Genomic DNA, 18,997 nt, shown 5'->3' with positions numbered 1-18,997 from the left:
AAAATCTCTAACTTATCATTTTTAATAGTGATTACTCTCTTCAAATTCTCAACCTCAATATCTTGAGGCTCAAATCTAACAATATCTTAGCTAACTCTTCAGATGGGTCTATTAGTATTGAAGGTCGAGAAGATGAATATCTTTTTCATATATGTTCAACTCTCTCCTTCCTTAGAACCTTAATCTATTGCTCATATAATTCAATATGATTAATCATTTCAAGAATCTACTGTAGGAGTTGAACATTTTGTTTTTATATTGCTTGCAACTTAGGAGCTTGAACATGGTCCATATTTGGTATTTTTAGATTTTTGTTTAATTTTAGGATTTGAATGTCTTTGGTTTTGACCAAATCTTGTAGTGACTTCACATAGTTAGGGTTAGCACCTAGATTAATTATCCACTATTCCAACTCATCAATTCTTATTTATTTTGTTTTAGTGGCTAATTTTTTTTGCTTTAGCTATTTTCCATGGTTTGTAATTTAGTCATGCATGGAGAAGTTTGTTTGTCTTCTAAGTTAACTTACAATGGATGAGGTTTCATATGTGGTGTGAGGTTAGGTACTTTTATTGTTCACTGTTTTATGGAATTTTCATATTAAAATAAGTGACTTGTTCAAGATTTCATTATTCACTCATTTTTCATCATATTTACAACTTAGTTATAAATGTGTTGTAAATAATTTGGTGTGTAGAGGCATAACATAAAATCCCATTGCATTCTTAGGTAAGATCTCTACATTATAATAGACTATAGAAGTTCCTTCTAAAATGGATTTTGGTTACAATGCCGCAAACAATATGAAATAAAACAACCTAAATTGTAAGCCAAAATATTTCCGTGACAAGAAACAGAGACAATCCATTCAAAATCCACATCATAATGTGGTTAAAACCAAAAAATATGATGCCCCTATTGTTTATGGCCTTGAGAATATTGAGTGCCAATACTCCCTGAGTTACATGCTTGAGCTAGGTAGGTTGTCCTACCTAAAAAGGGTTGATTAGGAAATGATTGATTATTGCCATATGATTAAGTCCAACTTTCACCTTCCAACCATGGAGGAATTGAGTACCCATACCTCACATTTTCACTACTAACCCCTACATTAAGTGGAGGTGTGTGATGAGCATACATAGAATTGACACCTCCTCTGGTAGGAATAAGGCAAGTGGGTAAACCCTCATTTTGATAGTGAGGCACTTGAATGTTTATGAGGTCTTGAAATAATGGTGTATTATCTGCAATATTGTCCAATGTGTTTGACATAATCCTAGTTTCATTAGCTATGCTTGCATCATTGTCAACCATATTGATCATCCCTTGTTCTTTTTCAAGCATTTGTTGTGCCTTTCTTGATTCCTTTTCCTGTCTTTCCATTTATTTATTTTGGTCCTTCTCTTGCCTTGCTTTATCTCTTTCAAGCCTTTCATCTTCTCAACGTTGTGTTGCAACAATCCTTGTTGCCTTCTTCTCCTTGGCTAGATCCTCCTTTTTCTGTTTTAATTCCTACTTTTTAATTTTTTTTGTTTTTGTTTTTTTTTTCTTTAGACTCAACTAATAGGTTTATATAGTCTCCTGAGGTGAGTAAATATGAACTTTGGCCCAAATGAAGACTACCCGACGTACCTTGATTTTTTTTCATTGATACTCTCTTGACTGGTAGCTTTAGGAATCGACCAAGTATCTTCTCCACCCCTCCCACCTGCATGTCATTGCTTGGTACTTCCCTTTCAGTATCTAAGACAACTGATTGAACTATATTGTTATCTTCATTTGATGCCTCATTATGTGCTTCATCTTCTTCCATTGATCTATTGTCCATAAAAAAATGAACAATTTCATTGTTCAATTCTGCTAGTTGTGAAGGCATGTTCATGCTTTGTTCATTGGTTGTTGAGACACTATGTTCATTCAAATTAATCATGGCTTCTGCCAGCCATGACAATGTCATTACTTGGCTTGGAAATGTCAATTGGTCATTGTCAACTGCATGTTCAATAATGCCATTAACACTATCAACAACAAAAGTTTCATGTTCTTGAGTTGGTAGAACAACCTCCATGTAACTGTGGATTTTTTCATCATTATATTGTGTTTCACATACAATTTCATCATCTTCACCATATAAGTGTCCTTGAGAGAGGGAAATCATATTACCAGCTGGAACCACATCATCCTATTCATCTGCTTTTTTCACTTCAACACCTATTTGGACATGCCCTTCTTCCTGACCATCCACATGAAAAACTTGGCTACAACCAGTATCATGCAGAAGAGCATCATAATTCAGTGGCCAGATTCCTATCCTCCTAAAGACAACCTTGATATTTGATGGTGTCAGATCCCTTTTAAACAATTTACTTGCAAGCTCTACTAGATCGAACCTTTTCACCTCAACCCCTAGATTCTTTGTCATCCATGCATCATGCTCTGACCTGAAATAGTTCTTAAAAGGGAAAAACACACTAACATTAATGGGTTGTAATCTGTGAGTTTTATGAACGAGAAATGTCAACATGTCGATACCTAAATTGTTTGCTTCCTCAATTGTTTGTAAAACCATGTGGATTCCATGGCCATCTAATATCAATAGGTGTTTATTATTAGGTGAGACACCACTTGGTACGGATGCAGCAAAGTGAAAAAGCTAATTAAAAAAAAGTTCTTTAGTCATCCATGCATGGGGATGTGCAGTCATGCATGCACCTACTTCACAGTTTTGTATATAGTTTTTCAGTTGATTTTTACCTTTGAATAGATAAAATCCTGGGATTGAAGTACCAATTGCATTGACACAACATAAAATAGTTAACAAATCCCTACTCTTAGGCAAAATATTTGGAACATTTCGGCTCCCTCTCTTGGAAATTACCTGCATGCCAAAATTTCTTCCTTCCTGTAAACATGTTTCATCACAGTTTCGTATATGGCATGTAGCATAAGAATGTTTATCGTAAGCACTAGAAAGAGTGTGATAGAACTTACATACAACTGCAGGGCGCAAATTTAATGCTCCATCTCTGTCAAGGCCCTTAGCTGTATGCGATACAAGGTCTGGATGCCTTTTTTAAAACCCAAACCACCATTATTTACCAGGAAACCCCTCTTTGAATGGGTTCGGCCTCCCTTGATAGATTTAAGCAACTATGGATTTGAGTTGTATCAACTCTATCCCATGTCCCAATTGGGCCATCTCTTTACACCACTCAACTACCTCGCCCTCCTCCTCTTCAGTCATAACTGTAAGAGGCCCTCTACGTTTTGTGTGAGTCAGTTAATCTATCCAATAATGTATTGATGAGGGAGGAATACTATGTTTTTTTGCAGATGCCTGAACTGAATATCCATTAAACTCTATGTTGTCAATTGAAACTAACATTTCTTCTTTTTCTCAACCTCTTATAGCGCTGATCGTTTTATTTGAACTTGACCCTTGGACTGTTGTTGACATGTTGTTGACGGTGGCTTTGTGGGTGATGGTGTGACAACATCAACTTTAGCTTCATGGCCATCCTTAACAACGTTTCTTGGGGCATTGTTGACATTCACATAAGTTGTCCTCTCCTCATCTGAAAAAGGGCATCCTAGTTAGGCACCCTTGGCATTTTCCTGCCACTTCTCCTTGTACAAGAAACATAACTAACTCTTGCCATAGATGCAACAACCTGTAGAGTTATTGTATGCATTTAGTTAAGAATATTTGAAAATTATGCTTTCATACAAGCCAAAAATATTTCTGCTTTATTACAGGGAATTATCAACATGTATGTTAGTATCCCTGAAAAATCAAATCTAAAGAATGAATTTGTTGTATGTCTTCAAAATTATCAGTGATTGTTGTTTTGATAACTTGTTTTTACACTTAAAATACCATGACTATATTTATACTTGGAAACTACAGCCAATTTCCACCTTCTTCTAGTACTATGAGAAGACCCCTATACTTATTTTTGACTATAATGCTTCATAAACTTCTGCATTGCTTATTTTCTTTGGCGCTATCCTAGTTCATTTTCTGGTTAAGATGTTGAGTTTGAATTAATTTGTTTAGCATCATGTTTATCATTATTGTTATTCATAGTGACCAAAAACATCCTAGGTTTGGATTGGGAAGACATGGTAATTTTGCAAGTTGTTTGGCTGCTAAGGGTAGCCTTAGCCGTGTTTTTGGACCTATTTATAAAGTGCACTGGCTTACTATTTTTTCAATTAAATTTAATCCTTAAATGTTGAAAACTGTAAAGTATGACACTTTTGGATACACTCACAGACATCCTAGGAATTTCAACTAAACAAAGTGATCTTTCTGCTTAAGATATTGATTTGGTTTAGTTATTTTTTATAAAATGTTATTTGAATTAAATTGTTTAGCCTCATGTTTTTCAATATTGTTAGCCTATGTTTGTCAATATTGTTTTGTATTAGGTTTCTAAGTACCAAGATCTAAACAATATTTATATTTTCTTTGAGACAAGTTAGTTTATTGTTAGGTTGCATGACAGCTGATTCAATGCTGCACCATTTTCATTCCTTTTGATATCATTATCATATCTGCCTCTACTCACATATTTGCATGCTTTTAGTATTGAATTTTCCCAAAAGATATTTTGGGTTTCTACATTCTTGTCATCTGAGCAGACCCATCTATTTATTGTTTACTGTAATGCTTCATAAACTTATGCATTGCTTTTTTTCCATGGGTTTCCACCTTCTTCTGGTACTATGGGAAGACTCCTCTACTTATTGTTGACTGTAATGCTTCATAAACTTATGCATTGATTGTTTTCTTTGGGGCTATCCTTGAATTCTCATTTTGGTTCTTTGGCAACTTAGAGACCTAATGTCAATACTGTTGTTATTCCTATAACTAACACTCTTCAGATGTGAAGGAAGCTATAGGAGGAATTTCAGCTATAAAAAGTGTCACCTGGTTCCTTTTTTCGTTAGGATGTTGATTTGGATTGTCTATCATGTGTTGATTTTTGGACTTATTTTTCCTCAAGAAAAATGTTTAATGAAATATTTATTTGCAATAAAACAAGAAATGAAAATCTATGGTTTGAGAATTAAAATATGTAGTTGTCAGTTCAATTTAATGTTTATCTCCATGATTTTTGTTCTTTTTCATCTGTAGCTAGCCATACTAGCCAATACTCTTCATTATGGTTGTCATATTTTCTAATCAAATTTAAAATGATTTAGAATATAGAAAAATAGAAAAATATATATTTTAATGAAAATGAAACTGTATGAATTGAAATAAAAGCTGTGAGAAATGAAAATAAAACTGTAAGAAAAATGTGTTGTAATTGAAATAACTAATCTAAATACACTATCAAATGTTCTGTGATGGTTTGTCTCCAGGGCTGGTGAATAGTTTGAATGTTAAACATGCAACTTCAATAGTGGTTGAACTTCTTTTATAGTTTTTTGCACTTGAATTTAATTGATGGCAAGGATGGACATGGATTGCAATGTCTTCATTTTGAATGTGTGATATGGATTGATTTGGATGTGATCCAAGGGCTGAGAATTTGTTTTTATTTGATCCATGTGCTTTGATATGTTTTAATGGGAAATCAAATGGGTTGGATGTCATTTATTGAACACAATGGGTTTAAATGTTGAACAACACAACAATTATGGTTGACATACATTCACTTTTATTATGTGCAGGTATGGATATTTATTTGGGATACATAGCTTTAGTTCTGATGAATGGGGGTTGAAGTGACTACTACTTTGTACTTCTGGAATAGACCATTTTGGAAGGATTTATGGTTTTATCTACTTTCTAGTTGGGTCAATATGATTTGTACTCTTAAGTATTAAGATACTATTTATGGACAGTTGTGGGCCCAGTCAATGTTTTGGGAAAATTTGGACATAAATTAAAGCACATTTGCACTTAATGTTACTTATTTTTGTTTAAATATTGGTTGCATCTCTCAATTTTTGGTGGCTTGGTGGGACTAGTACTATATCAACTACTGGTCCTGCACAACATTAAACATCTCTCCCCTATATAGAGGAACATTTACATTTAGTTCAAGAAATTTATTGTGAGAATAGATTGGGTGATGGTACTATGGAGGCAAGGTTGGTCTGTTTTGGTTTAAGCATCTCAATTCTTAGTCAAATGGAGTAGTGTGCTCCTTGAATGAGTCAATCCCTACAAAAATATGGAGTTTCCATTAATGAATTGGCGTTCTCTTTTCTATATCTTCTGGATAACATGAGTAAGATGGATAATAACTTTGATATTCGTTGGATAATAACTTTGATCTTAAGACAAATAATCATAGGAATGTTGCTGCAACATAAGAGGCAACTAGATGTTTTGGGTGTTGGACCCTCCAACATTAGGGGATCTCCCTGGTATGAAGTCCCAACTAGACCTCACACTGTTTGGTGTAGGAATCCAATCCGGTACGATGGCCTGGTTTCCATATATTAAAGATATACATTAGCTCTTTCTTGTTAGCACGTGAGAGTGATCTGATTTGTCTAAGAACATCGAGGTTCATGTGCTTGGTGAGTGCTAGTGTTACTTGTGTCAAGGTTCTTTCACTACACAGAGAGAGGGTGGAAGTGAGTCTCCAGTCGAAAGGGAGGAAGTCCCAAATTTGTCAGAGACATAAAACACAACAGGACATGCATAGCTTCCAAAGGAGCAGTCCGCAGGGATGTGGTAGTCACAACACACAAGGGAAGATAGAACATACAACACCTAGCGGGACAGTCCGCGCGATTACAACGGTCATTATAACAAGTTTACGTGAAAGGTTTTTTCTGATGCCCAAGAAGGTAACCAACACAAGCATCACAACCTTAACAACTTATACAACACATTTTCATAAATATATGTATTAGAAAAACTTAATGAGTTCACTTGTTTAAGACAGGTTAAGGAAACATGTATTACAAGTGTTTAATATTAATCTTACAAACAGTTACAACACGTGTGAAAATGTGTTGGCATGTTAGCAGGCTTCTGAATTAAGTGAAAGGTCAAAGACACATCGATACACCATAAATCACTAACCCTACAGGAGGGGCATTGGAGACACTATTCGCTCCTCAAAGAAAATATTACAGACTCTCAAGGCTCTGTGGGAGGAGCCAAGGTGAAAAAGTCCTTTGCATGTACAAATGAGGGGGTATTTATAGCCAAGGGTAAAACTGGCCCTTGTGACTGTTCGACTTCCCTCATGACTGTTTGACTGTTCATCTTTACATGACTCTTCGTATGACATGTTGGTCTCTTAGACTTCCACTTTACATTACATTTATTTACACAGTGTGGCCCACAATAGTGATTTGGCCGACATGGCTCATGACACGACTCGACATGATAGTGTTGGTATGTTCATGTTGTTGCTAGTGTGCATGTTGAGCTGTAGTGCTTCTGAGTGATGGATGTCCTCTTGGTGTATCACAGCTTCACCTCCGCATGGTGAGGTGTGCAGAGTCTTCGATGCTCATCGGGGTTCGCTTGATGTCATATGTGCACGTTGTTCCTTGCTTTTACTTTGGCATGCTTGACATGCCTATCAGTTTGTGAAACTATCTCCTTGCATGTTCATCCATTCATCCGTTTGCGAACACATCTTCACATGGTCATTCGTTCGCGAACACATCTCCTCGCATGCATCATTTGTTCGTCCATTCGCGAACACATCTCCTTGCATGTGTCATTTGTTCGTCCATTCGTGAACACATATTTTTGCATGTACTCTCCTTATTCATCCCATCCAACGTCACGTCATGTCTATTCATGTACCTGTATCTGTAATCACTCATGACGAGACAACATCAAATCCATAAACCTCCTAGTCAACCATGATGCATGATCATTCATTTTTCAGATGCGGGTGATTGGGAGAGAGGAAAAAGCTGTGAAAATTCACACGGAAAGTTTCAAGATGGGATGCAAGCTCTGGGCACTACTGGTGAAAGTTGTGCATAAATCACTGGGAGACTGAGATGGACAATTTGGATCAGAAGTGATTGTCCAAGGGATCTGGCTCGGCTTGAGGGCAGATCTGCGCAATTTCCGGAGGGAAGCAGTGCGGGCAGCTAAGGGGCTTGGGCGAAAAAATCCACAATTCATGGAGAGAGCTTGTTGCGGGATTAAGGAGGCTTGGTAGAAAAAACTATGCAATTCCTAGAGGGAGCTTGCAATGGGCTGTGAGATGGTTTGGAAACAAAAACTGCGCAATTACTGGACAGAGCTGGTAGTGGGTTGTGGAGTTGATGGAGAAAAAAATTGTGCAATTGTTGGAAGGATGATCTGCTGAACACCTTTGCGCAGTTTTTGAGCCGAGCAAGATGTTGGGCTCCTGAGGGTCTTTCTTAGAAAACTGTGCAATATTCTGGGTGAGCAGCTGACTGGCTGACTGGGTGGTTGGCTAGAAAAAATGTGCGATTCCTTGAGGGAGACAGGGACAGGCACTTGATGTCTGTCTGATCTGTCTACACAATTTCCTCAGTTAGAGAAGTGGGAAAGGTCTGCAGATTTTGTGCAATTTTTGAGGGGTGTGAATCTCGGGGTTACTACCTAGTTAAACTCTCTGGTTGACCAACAGGAGGGTTGGTTGATTAGTTTGTGGGAAACGCAGATTGAAATGGATTGTTGGATATTTCTGCTCTATTCTGGGTGACATCCGGTCAAGTCAATTGTAGGGTGAAGGTTCGACTGTTAGAGGTAGATCTAGTCGTCAGAACTTCAACAAAATGACTAAGTGTGTGAGCGAGTGAATTTGTTCATACACATCTTTGTGAACACACACTCAACATAACTTGACGACAAGGCGCCTCAAACCATCATGAAAACATATACTCAACTAACTAATCGGTGGTGCGAGCGACAAGCGCGATGCTTGTGATATATTGTTGAATGACCGCGACAACACTTATGCGAAAGTGCATACAAAATTATGTGTGAGTGCGATAGATGTGTACCCGGCGAACACAACTCAAACATAACCTTCAACATCATTAGAACAAGGTCACAAGAATGACATAACAATCAACATGCGGAAGATGATAGTTGGTATAACAAGTGAAAAAGAAGCAAGACATGTAGAAGAAACACATGAGATGAATTTTGTTGTTTGCACACATGCATGTTACTGAGGACTAGATGATATGACAATGAAAAGCAGTCCTGCAAACTCAATTATGAGGTGTACTTTGTAGGATGTTCTTTACTTACCATACTTACCCTCAAGATGATCATGCATCTGACGGAGTTTGAATGCAGTCCTGATATTTTCCATTACTCGGTTCCTTGTTCCTTCTCCTCAACTCCTTGGAAGCAATTTCAGCATGTCACCTTTTCCTGTAGTCACTGAGAGGTAGATCCGCACAATTTCAGCGGACAGTGACTGCTACCAGAATGAGGCCTCGGGAGGCCCGTCTGCATAGTTTCTGCATGCAAGACCAACAAGACAACTTGGAAACCACTACATAATTTTGAGGCTCAAAGCATTGTTGCAGGAAGGGGGTCCTGGGAGGAAACCTCTACATAATTTATGAGTAGCAGTGTAGCTGGACTGCTCTACACATTTCTAGAGCGCAGTGCTGGTTAGGTCCTCTATGGGTTGCGGGGTTTCAGCAAGCAAGGGAGGTTAGTGTTTCTGCACATTGCGCGGTTTCAGTAGGCAAGGGAGGAAGATTGATGGTTGTAGAAGCAAAGCACACACTTCCGAAAAGTTGGAGGAGGCTAGGTTGCTTGGGAAAATGGATAAGTGTGAGATCAATGAAACATATGCAAACACTGGTAGGAATCGACTGTGATCACACACAACACTTTGTGACACAACGTAGACCATCCATAATACATAAGACATCCTTTACTTGATGCAAAAACCTTCATGATGTGAGTGCATGAGGTGAGTGTGAAACATTTCTATGTGATGACAACCTCTCATACGCATACAATTCCCTTAAAGGTAAGACAACAATCCATTTGTATGACAAACAAAAACCCCTATGAAAAAATATGACACATGCTGCATGAATATGAGAACACGGAAAACTCTTAAGATCAAGGAGGGGGCTTGAAATCATCAACTTACCAGCAAGAGGCCAGGGATAATTGATCGCAAGATCCAAGGTAGGCTCCAAAATTTGCATGCGAGCTAAAATTTTGGAGGTTGGTTGTAGCCGCTACAACACTTGGCAACACACTGGTAGAACTTCAGCTCTCTGTATGGACCTTGTTTCGTGAAAAGTGAGTCTAACCCTTCCGGAAGTATTGTTCGATTCTTTGATCATCGTGGTTTCCACACTAGCTTGATTGAAAGATGTAGTCCCTACCATTCTCTCAATCGGTCGGCACACATTCCAAGCCAAGTCAAATTATTTGTTTCAATTGTAGATGAGGGGTATATTGGTGCACAAGTAATATGACAGTCAAAGTTTAAGTTTCATCTTTGGAGTTGCTTCGTTGTGATCAGGCCTGGATAGTACCTTGAAGAGTCACGCAGGAACACAAGCATCGCTTCATTGTCAGAGAGCCTGGTCAATACCCTAGTGAAGTTACTTGCATCACCTCTCTACGCAGGAAGCCTTTCTCTTCTTTTGCATTAATCATTTTTTTAATAGAACTTTGCGTAGGCACAAATTTATTTCAGAGGTGGAAGATGGATCCCAACTTATTGAGAGAAGAAGAGGTTGTTCCTTCAGAGAAGTATGTTATGTATACCTTTGACATACTTGTTAAGGTTCCCCCCTCACCTTACTCTACTTGACTGAGCTGAAAATGGTTAACCCAAAACAACTGACTAGAGTAGGTGGTGTTAGTTAGAGTGCAAGCGTTATGTTTTCACCAAGACTCACTCTGAACAAAATGTATTTTCCATCAAGGCATCATCGACTGAAGACAACAAGTTCATCATAAAGAGAGAGGACAACAAATAACCAGATGTTGATAATTGTACAGATCCTCTTGGATTCGCTTGGCTTGTCTTGAGAGCCAAACACGGTTTCACAAGAGGCTGACCTATGGGTACAAGCAATCAAAGAAATAAAAAAGCAAAAAGTAGAAGTAAAGTGAAATCAAAACATGTAAGCAAGAAAACCAAACCAAGAAAGCAAGCAAACAAACATGTGAACCAGAAAGAAAAGAAAAGAAAGAAGCAAAGACTACTCCTACTCCTACGCTAAATAGTGCATGGGCCTATTCATGTGAAGTCATATTTCCAGCGCAGCCACCGACACATTGGCTGGCCCATGTTGGTGAAGGCATGGTTCGTGAGAAGCACAATAAAGCGAACCAGCTAACAGAAAAGATATAACAATGAACACAAACATGCTCAGAGTTCTAAAACATCCACAAAAAAGAAAAGAGTGAATGCAGAAGACAAACATTCTACAAACTTAACATGGTACTATGACACACTGCATAAGACGATAAACATATGCACTCTCTTGACTGTGGCAGATAAGCAAACATGAGAAAAATATACAACTTACGCCTTTCAAGTGTGTTTGCTGTGAATGCTTCCTCTAGTGCGCAAGCAATGGGATCACGTGATTCCAGTGGAGGAAGCAAAATTTGTGTGTTGGATTGATCTTCAGTGCATACATATGAGTGATGAGGAGCCTCGGGTGTTTTGAAACTTTTCTGATTAGAAGTGGAACTAACCTCAGGACAACGAGGGCCTGACATAACCATCAGCTCAGGCTGAAGTGCCTCGACAGCCTTGGGGGTTTCCACTTTGTCAATAGATAAATCATCACAGACTAGTATCTTAGATAGATTAACAACAAGTGAATCAACATCGTGATTAGATGAAGAAGTCTAGATATCACAACAACCATGATCAGGAAATCCAGGATGTTTGTCGGCATCCTCATGATTTGATGAATCATATAGAGGGGTAGATGAGAAGCAAGAATGTTCACCCTCTGCATTTCCAAAAAAAGTAGATGAAAGTTCAAGTGGATTTTTAATGAAGAATTTTTCCTCTCCGCTGTTAAATGATATGCTGACATTCGGCGCGTTCTGTGAATGATTGGAAGTAGATGCATCCATGGATAGATTAACACAGGGACAATAAGATATAACATAATCACCAACGATGTCAGGGAAAAGTGGAGGAGGCATGGACAGAAGGAGGTCATCCTTCACCGCGGATCATGCTCAGTTGCTCATTCATACTCTTCGTGAATGACAACGTAGGTTGGTTGTGCAACATCAACTTTGTCAATGGCTTGATCCTCGTTCACAACAGGTGTAGAGTCTGGAATGAAAGAACACAAGACAGTGCAATCTGGAGGATCAATACAACGCGGAGATGGAGGTTGACGTAACAAGTGTGTATGACAACCCATGGGCTTCCCAACCAAATTTGCGCATATATTGAGAGTAGTGATGGTGGCAGGATATGACAGTTTAAAAGACATGTGCGCATGTTCTCCCACATCACTCTGTGGTGTTGGAGTTGTTTGATGAGGGGAAGGCGGACAGTCACTTGTGACAGCGACTGTGTCCACTTGTGATTGTGCAACTCCATCACCGAAGTATGCCGAGCGGGGTTTGAACTTCAACTTCATCTTGGGACAAAGTGATTTGGTAAGGAAATATTCAAATCTGTCCATGAGATATTGGAATTTCATTTGATTTTTCAGAGCTTCAAACATGAATAGACGGAAGTGCTACGAAAAATCCATAGGCGATTCATGTAGGGCCTTCCGTTGTTTTAACAATTTTTTATCAAGTGCTTCAGGATCAAAATGGTGAAAAACATATTCAATTAGATCACTAAACTGCTCGAATGAGTGCACAAAGTTATGAGGTAGTATGCTACACCATCGCATCGTGTGGTAGCGAAGTGTGTGTGCGAGCAGCGAACAGACCTCTGTTTCATTAAAACCTTCCATGTTCTCCATGAGCGCATGGAAGTCATCTAAGTGCTCAAGCCAAGCCACTTCGCCTTCACCATCATACGTGATTTGTGACAAGTCATCCCAGAACTCCCTCTCGATGTGAAATATATGTCCATTGGACAAACATTTCAGAGGGTGAACTATAACAATCTCCATGATAGACGTGTGAAGATTCAACACAGATTTTGAGGACTCAGATTGTCATCTGGCCCTCCTTCTAGTGCCAAAATGTTGATGGTGATGAACCCACCAACAATAGGGGATATCCTCGGTATGAAGTCCCAACTAGACCTCGCATTGTTTGGTGTAGAGTCCCATCCAGTATGATGGCCCGATTGACATTCTCTTAAATATATGCCTTAGCTCTTGCTTGTCAGCACATGAAAGTGGTTTGCTTTGTTTAAGAACATCGAGGTTTGTGTGCCTGATAACTTGCGTCAAGTTTCTGTCACCACAGAGAGAGAGGGTGGAAGCGAGTCTCCAGTCTAAAGGGAGGAAGTCCCAACTTTGTTAGAGACACACAACACAATAGGACATGCACAACTTCCGGAGGAGTAGTCCATATGGATGCGGAAATCACAACACACAAGGGAAGATAGCACGTACAACACCAAGTAGGACAATCCATGCGAGTGCGACGGTCATTATAAAAAGTTTACGTGAAAGGTTTTGTCTGATGTCTGGGAAGGTAACAAACATAGGAAATATGATGTTAACAACTTATACAAGACATTTTCATAAATATATGTATTAGAAAAACTTTATGAGTTCAATTGATTAACACAGGTTAAAGCAACATGTATTACAAGTGTTCAAGGTTAATATTACAAATAGTTACAACACATGTTTGAAAACGTGTTGTCTTGTTAGAAGGCTTCTGAATTAAGAAAAAGTTCTAAGACTCACTAATACACCATACATCACTAACCCCGTAGGCGGGGCGTTGGAACCACTACTCACTCCTCAAAGAAAAATTTTATAGACTCTCAAGGCTATGTGGGAGGAGCCAAGGTGAAAAAGTCCTTGGCATGTACAAATGAGGTGGTATTGATAGCCAATGGTAAAACTAGACCTTGTGACTATTTGACTTCCCTCATGACTGTTTGACTTATTTAAATCTTTAGCTTTACATGGCTCTTCTTATGACATGTGGGTATTTTGTTCTTCCACGTTACATTACATTGAGTTACACAATATGGCCCATAGTAGTGATGTGGCCGACATCACTCATGACACTACTCGACATGATAGTGCTGGTATGTTCATGTTGCTGCTGGTCTGCATGTCGAACTGCAGTGCTATTGAGTGATGGATGTCTTCTTGGTGTATCATAGCTTCACCTCTGCATAGCGAGGTGTGTAGAGTCTTCGATGCTCATTGGGGTTCGCTTGATGTCGTATGTGCACATTGTTCCTTGCTTGTACTTTGGCATGCTTGACATGTCCGTCCATTCGCGAAAATATATCCTCGCATGTTTGTTTGTTTGTCCATTTGCGAACACATCTTCACATGGTTGTCTGTTCAACACATCTCCTCTCATGCATCGTTTGTTCGTCTATTTGTGAACACATATTTTTGCATGTACTCTCCTTGTTCATCCCATCCGTCGTCATGTCATGTCTACTCATGTACCTATATCTACGATCACTCATGACAATATGACATCAAATCCATAAACCTACTAGTCTACCATGATGCATGACCATTTGTTTTTCGAATGCAGGGGACTGGGAGAGAGGACAATGCTGTGAAACTGCACAGGAAAATTTTTAAGCTGGGATGTGAGCTCGGGCACTGCTGGTGAAAATTGCATAGAGGTCAGTGTAATTTTTGGAGGGAATTAGTGTGGGCAGCTGAGGGCCTTGGCAGCAAAAACTGCGCAATTCCTGGAGGGAGCTGGCTGTGGGCTTCAAGAGGCTTGACAGGACAAACTATGTGATTCCTGGAGGGAGCTGGCAGTGGGATGGCTTGGCAACAAAAATTGCGTAATTCCTAGAGGGAGCTGGTAGTGGGTTGCGGGGTTGCTGCAGACAAAAATTGCACAATTGTTGGGAGGCTAACCTACTGAACACCATTGCACAGTTTCCGAGCTAAGCGGGATGTTGGGCTGCAGAGGAGTTTGCTCAAAAATCTGTGCAATTTTCTGCGTGCGCACCTAACCTACCGATTGCGTGGCTGGCTAGAAAAACTGCACAATTCTTGGAGGGAGACAGGGAGGAGCACTTGGCGTCTGTCCAGCCTATCTTCGCAGTTTCCTCAGTTAGAAAAGCGGGAAAGGTTTGCAGTTTCTATACAATTTTTAAGGGGAGTGAGTCCCGGGGTCACTACTAGATCAAACTCTTCGATTGACCAGCATGAGGGTTGGTTGATCAGCTTGCGGGCAACGCATATTGAAATGGCTTGTTGGACACTTCTACGTTGTTCTGGGTGATAGTCAGTCGAGTCGATTACAGGGTGAAGGTACAGCTATTAGATGGTGATCTAATTGTCAGAACTTCAACAAAATGACTAAGTGTGTGAGTGAGTGAATTTGTGCATACATGACCTTGAAAACACACAATCAACATAACTTAACGATAAGACACCTCAGACGATCAAGACAACATATACTCAACATCACTAATCGATGGTGCGAGCGACAAGCACGATGCTTGTGATAGATTGTAGAACGACCATGACGACGCTTGTGCGATAGTGCATACATCGAAAACACAACCTTCAACATCACTAGAACGAGGTCGCAAGCATGACATAGCAATGAACATGCGGAAGACGACAGTTGGTCGAACAAGTGAAAAATAAGAAAGACATGTAGAAGAAACACATGAGATGACTTTTGGTGTTTGTACACTGGCATGTTACTGAGGACTGGATGATATGACAATGACAAGAAGTCCTGCAAACTCAACTAAGAGTTGTACTTCGGAAGATGTTCTTTACTTACCATACTTACCCTCAAGATGATCATGCATCTGATAGAGTTTACATGCGGTCCTAATATTTTCCATTACTTGGTTCCTCGGTCCTTCTCCTCAACTGCTTGGAAGCGATTTTAGCATGTCACCTTTTCCTGTAGTCATTGAGAGGGTAGATCTACACAATTTCAACGGATAGTGACTATTACCAGAATGAAGCCTCGGGAGGCTCGTTTGCGTAGTTTCTGCATGCAAGAGTGAAAAGACAACTTGGACACCACTACACAATTTTGAGGCTCAAAGCACTGCTGCAGGACGAGGGTCTTGGAAAGACACCTCTACGCAATTTCTGAGTGCAGTGTAGCTGGACTGCTCTGCGTATTTCTGGAGAGCAGTGTTGGCTAGTGCCTTTGTGGGCTACGAGGCTTCAGCAGGCAAGGGAGGTTGGTGTTGTTAGAGCCTAGATTTGCCTCAGGCTGAAAAGACAAGGTTCTAGGTCCACATCAAACCACGCACAGCCTCGTAGCTAGTACTACGAGGACAGGGGAGGGCTCTCTTCCAGTCAATCTCAGCAAAGGATAATCAGATGGGGCTTGAGATGACCAATTTAACAACTAATCTTAGGCTAGGTATGAAGTGCAAGGATTGATTTGAGTTTTTGGGGGTTTTGTTGGAAAAAAGGGACAGGCAAATTTTGGGTCCGGGGATGAGGCCAAATTTTTGCAGAGTTCAGGTAGGGGCAAGATAGGTAGTAGTTTTGATGCTTTGGATTGAATGAATGGGTGGATCAGACTAGTGAGGAGCCAAGGAGGGCAAGAAGGTCTCAAGAGTCCTCCTCAAACAGATGAAAACATGAAGAATTAAACAAAATATCAAGGTAGAGCATAGCAGTCCAATGAATTCTACCTTAATCACTCATTTGTTTAATTGCAGAAGACAAGAGAAGGGAAAATGATACACATAAACATCAGTGAACTTACAAATACATAGAGAAACACACCATAAAAACATAGAGCCACATGGATCCCAACAAGTGCTGCAAAACCCTAGTCCTTCCTTTGCCAAAATTGCAGAAAAGAAATGTACAATAGAGTGCCAAGCAATCCCAAGTGTCCAACCCTGAAAATGACTTAGGAATTGCATGATATAGACTAGCCCAACCCATTCCCTTGCCTCTAGGGGTCAAGCTCATCATTCTAGGAGCTGTTTGAACTAATTCTAAATAAGGAACTGAAATCTAGGTAGTCAAACAACTTACCCCTATATGCTAGGAAACTGATTCATTCATTTAATTTTCACCTCTTAATGAATGAATCCTCTAGAACAAGTAAATATGTGCCAAAATTACATCATAGTCATCAAGTTACATCAAGATAGATCAATAATTACATCAAAAAGTAAAACTGGTCAAAACTGGGCGAAATTCTGAGCTGCTAAGTGAAAAACAGGGCAAAATTCTTTATGCGCCGCGCCAAAATCTGTATGCGCCGCACCACTTTGGAGCTGATTTTGAGGCACTTCCTAAAGTCCAAAGTGAGCCCAAGTGTGCTTGTTGGAAAGCCCTGTCTGTCTAATTTCCAACCCAAGTGGAATTTCTGAATTTGGATGTCATTTACCCCTCCAAAACCTCAATCGCCGAAGGCTGCTTCCTATGTGTCAAAATAGGGGCAGTGAGGTCATTTTTAGGGTGTTTTTGACCCTTTAGGCAACCCATAACTTGATAAAATCCTTAGGTAATCCATGAGCATACATAACTTTTGATGAAAAATAAAAAAATGTAAAGTTTTCCTCCTAGAGATTTCCCAATTATAAGCGCGTGCCAAGTGGCGCTACGCGTTGGGCAGAAAAACCTGTTTTAAAGCCAAAAAATTCAAAATTGACAAAATTTTCTCCAAATTTCTTGAAATTTGGGCTGTAGGTCCCCAATCAAGTACCATGCTCAGCCAAAGAAGCTTCGGCCAAAATTTGGAGTCGATCATGCTCCTTTTGCCTCTTTTGCTTCTTTGTCGCCTTCTTCAATTTTGCCTTTAGATTCCTTATTCGTGCCTTGGAACTCATATGTCGCGCCCTGTAATGGAAAACCATGTGTCTCAACAATGCTTTATCTCTATCGGCCTTGTCCAGTAGTCTCTCCAAGTGGATGTTGATTCTTTCGAGCCAAGACTCCAATCCTCATTAATCTCTTGCTCCAATGAAGTGAGCTCAATCCTCCTCCTTTGTGCAGCTTGGTGATTCTTGCAGATGTTTTCTAACTCCATGATTGCTAGCTGATCTTCAAGCTGTTTTTTCCTCTGCTCCAAGTATTTCATAGTCCACTTAGCCCTCTCCAAGTCAAGGGATAAGGCTTTGATCTCTGTTTGCTGCTCCTGGATGATCTCTCTAAGTTTGGCACTTTCCAGGCCCATATCTGTATCATCATCATGAATGAGAATGAAGTCGGTCTCTTGTTCACCTGAAGGCCCCTCATCCTGCATTGGCCTCTTGCCTTTGTCCTGTACCTATGGTGCTAATGTCGGAAGCGAGGCCCCTTCCACACTGGGTGGAGATAACACTCACTTTGCTGCTGCAAACAATCCTCTCATGCCTCTCTGATAGGTGACATATGCCGGCACACTAGTAGTCTCTGCCTCCTGACCTCCATGCTGATATGAAGGTTCACCAGTATGATGGACAAACTCCTGATGAACTACTGAAGCTGTGAAAAACTCACGGGAAATGAAATCTTCCCATGTGATACCCTGCAAACCAAGCTGATGCACAACAATGATCTTGATGAGTGCATAGTGGTAAATGTTGTTGTACTGCTGTTCCGGAGTCTTCTTCTGCACAAGAGTGGTCATCCTCTTGATGTTTTGGCACATGAAATATGGAATGTTCATCAACCTCACTCTCGTGAAATGCATCAATAACCTAATATGGTATGCATAGAGGCGTGAGAAGCGACCTTCACAACTGAAGTATCTGATAATGAGTCTCATCAATGGCACATAAGATTCCTTCAGAAACTGAAATGGGAATACTCTCCTGAGCTGTCTCAAATAGCTAGGCCTGATGTAAGGTTCATAATATGATCTATCCAACTGCTGCCTCTTGTTCCACTCATCCCCTATATTCGGTATCCCGGTAGCTTGAGATATGGTTTCTGGTGTCAAGATGAAGTTTACTCCAGCAAGAGTAAC

At 39.9% G+C, this 18,997-nt stretch overlaps 1 pseudogene; it reads right to left on the bottom strand.

Annotated features, from left to right (window-relative positions):
• The window catches only part of LOC149226705 (aspartate aminotransferase, chloroplastic-like), a 40,051-nt pseudogene that overhangs the window by 20,165 nt on the left and 889 nt on the right, over positions 1-18,997 (bottom strand).

Source organism: Pinus tabuliformis, chromosome J (assembly GCF_031772625.1).
Source record: "Pinus tabuliformis cultivar Carrire ecotype Pingquan chromosome J, CPIR1, whole genome shotgun sequence".
Classification (NCBI taxonomy): Eukaryota; Viridiplantae; Streptophyta; class Pinopsida; order Pinales; family Pinaceae; genus Pinus; species Pinus tabuliformis.
Note: the sequence above shows the minus strand (reverse complement) of the source record. Positions and strands in the feature narration are given on the sequence as shown.